Raw genomic sequence first — 3,647 nt, 5'->3', positions numbered from 1 at the left:
ACACACACACACACACACACACACACACACACACACACACACACACACACACAACTGGTAGTCACAGTACCCAAATGGATAAAAAGTAAAGTCGATCTCGGCGGAATAAAGAAATATTAAAATATATTGAAATAGAATTACAATATGGAGTTATCCCCCTTTACATAACATTTCTATACCCTGCCAAAAGTTATAAAGGTCATACTATATCAAAATACACAGCCTTATTTAATTTTTCCTTTGGTAATTATGAGTATTTGTATACCTTTTAAGATTCCTGAAATGGTAAAACTAGTGAAAACCAGTAAGTTGTATTGAATAAAACGTTTCCTCAGCAACCAAGCCATCCTATTCCCAAATAGGTCTTATTCAAAATAAGCTGTACCAAATCACTAACACTAAATTTAGTGGTGCTAAACCGTTCCTTAGTAACCCACTTTCCCAGCTGATAGACTCTTAGATTCAAAAGGATCGATTTTCATTGGAACATGCTTTGAGAAGACTAAATATACCACCGTAGTAGAAATATTGGTAGAGTTCCAAACACTAGCTCATTACCTAGGAATTGAACCTAAATCGCTGTGTTGGGATGTGAATGGAAATGTAAACACCCAAACAAGATTTTGTTGGAGAGTGATAACGTCAGCAAACAGTCAGCCATTCAGATCTCTGGTAAACACATTAAGAGCTTGTTTTTATCAGTTGTCGGGCAACCAGCGAAAATATAATAAGCCCGGCAGATGATTAACTTGTTAGAATCCCATATTGGAATCATCATCATTGTTTAACGTCCGCTTTCCATGCTAGCATGGGTTGGACGATTTGACTGAGGACTGGTGGACCAGGTGGCTACACCAGGCTCCAATCTGATTTGGCAGAGTTCCTACAGCTGGATGTCCTTCCTAATGCCAACCACTCCGAGAGTGTAGTGGGTGCTTTTAAGTGCCACAGGCACGAATGCCAGTCAGGCGGTACTGGCAATGGCCACGCTCAAAATGGTGTATTTTACATGCCACCTGCACAGGAGCCATGTCTTTGGCACCAGTTCTTTGACAGATGATTAGATGTATATGGATGGTTAGCCTGGTAATTGACCGGTGGTCATGACACAACTAAAGTCAACTTGCTGCAGAAACTTATGCTACTCAGTTGAAATGCTTTTTTTATTTTAAGCCTGCTTAATTAGGGATAACTATGAGCTAAACAAAAACGAGAACAAGAACAACAGCAACAACAACAACAAACTTTCATAGTGCCCACATATATAATATGCAAAAATATTTCTGTTTTCAGGAATATAGCAGACATGCATAATTATGCTTTGTTGAGAAGGTCTAATAAGACAAAAGTATATCCAAAGTTGTGACCCTTGTATGCAAAAGACCAGATTATCCTGCTCCTCTGCACATTATCTGTTTCTAATTTTAATTAGTTTGGACTTTGATGCATTAATTTCTTGACAATTTTTTAATATTGAGTCGTCTGGTTACCATTCCCAAAACATTTAAGTATACTAACTGGAATAATAATTCACCAATGCTGGAATGGATTCCATGAGCTGTCACAGGTAGAGCCAGTTGTACTTGAAGGTACTGTACACTTAGATTAGAGGAATTCGTTTCGCATGTATATCATATTTTAAATTGACTTCTATGACTGGATACCCTTCTTAATACCAATCACATTACAGAGAGTAGTTGGTATTTTTTCATGGTACCTCTTCCAGAGACTCAACAAGACTAAAGTACACTCACAATTTCATACTTTGCAAAGTGTACAAAGTGACACAATCACAAGAGATGAAGCTATGTCACTATGTCTCTGGCATGATTAAAGGGACGTCACAATCTTACATCTCTGCTTGCTTCCCACTGTTTTACAGAGTGAGAAGCATGAGTGATAGTGATATGAATGACTGATTAAAGGGGATATTAGAATGGCAAAGAAGTGATAAGAGTACCCTTTGTTCTGAAAAAGAAAACAAGATATATATATATATCATCATCATTGTCGTCATTTAACGTCCGCTTTCCATGCTGACATGGGTTGGATGGTTTGACTGAGGGGTGGTGAGCCAGAAGGCTGCACCAGGCTCCAATCTGATTTTACCAGAAATATAGCATCAGTGGTGCTTTTCTCAAGCACAAACCCAAACTGCATCTCATTTAGACTGACTTTCTCCCTAATTAGTTGGGCTATAACCCTCTCCGTGACTTTCATTACCTGATCTAACAACTTGATACCTCAGTAATTATTTGTATCTAATGCATCACCTTTACCTTTGTAGCAGTTAACTATGGTGCTGCTACATCAGTCATTGGGTATGACACCTTCATGTATCACCTGGTTAACTATACAGGTGACTAGATTATAGATGACACCACCAGATATTTTAAGCATCTCTGCGGTGATTTCTGATGGACCGGTGGCTTCCCCTGTCTTCATACCCTTAATTGCTTTATCTACCAAGGTACTGTCAATTCAGATAGCTGGTCCCTCTGTTGGGTCAACATTCTGCAGATTCTCTTTCTCCCATTCATTCTCTTCATTTAGCAACCTTTCATAGTGGCATATCCAAGTCTCTCTCGCCTTGCAGCCTCATTAAATGCAAGTGAGTCGTCATCTATGTGGACATATTTCTCTCCTATGACATCACAATTCTCTCTCACACTGTCTCGCAACACAAAACACTTCAAGTCTTTAGTCCTCATGACACAGAATATTGGCAAATTTTTTCTTATCTGCTTCCCCTCTGGCTAAATAAACCTGTCTCCTAGTTTCCGTTCTGGTAGTCTGATACAATTCCCTGCTACCACCATTCTTCCAGTCCTTCCATGCCTGTTTCTTTTCACTTATGGCCTTGTCAACTATATTGTTACACCACAATGTTACCTTGGGTCAAGAGAGGACTTTGCACCATCCACAGATCTGGTCAGTGGCCCTCAACAGGTTGTCTCGTAGAAACCTCCAGCTGTTTTCCACACCATGTGATGCTATATCCCCCTCTATTTCGTCGAAAGCTTTGAGTAATACATCTCTAAATCTCTGTCCATTTGCAGGATCCTTATGCTTCCAGACCCTTCTCCTCTATGCTGGTCGTCTTCTGGGCATCCATCTAGCCCTGATCCTGAAGCTGCAAAGCCAGTTTATAGAATTACCTTGGGTTTCTCATCATAAAGGGTACTTTTATGTCCAACAGGTTTTAGGGCTTGAAGATGTGCCATAAAGGTACCCTTTATGGCAAGAAACCCAGGGTAACCCAATAAACCAGCCTGCACTAGTAATTAATATAGACTCCTGTGTGGGTGGCACATAAAACACACCATTTTGAGAGTGGCTGTTGCCAGTACCGCCTGACTGGTCTTCGTGCGGGTGACACGTAAAAGCACCCACTACACTCTCTGAGTGGTTGGCGTTAGGAAGGGCATCCAGCTGTAGAAACTCTGCCAGATCAGATTGGAGTCTGGTGTTGCCATCCGGTTTCACCAGTCCTCAGTCAAATCGTCCAACCCATGCTAGCATGGAAAGCGGACGTTAAACGATGATGATGATGAAGAGTGTGCTTTTTCTCTGGATTCATGCTTTTCTAAAAAACGATTTTATAGATATATGTATGTGTGTGTGTGTGTGTGTGTGTGTGTGTGTGT

This window comes from Octopus bimaculoides, chromosome 1, assembly GCF_001194135.2.
Source record: "Octopus bimaculoides isolate UCB-OBI-ISO-001 chromosome 1, ASM119413v2, whole genome shotgun sequence".
In the NCBI taxonomy this organism is placed as follows: Eukaryota; Metazoa; Mollusca; class Cephalopoda; order Octopoda; family Octopodidae; genus Octopus; species Octopus bimaculoides.
The sequence above is the reverse complement of the archived record's forward strand: the minus strand, read 5'-3'. Positions refer to the sequence as shown.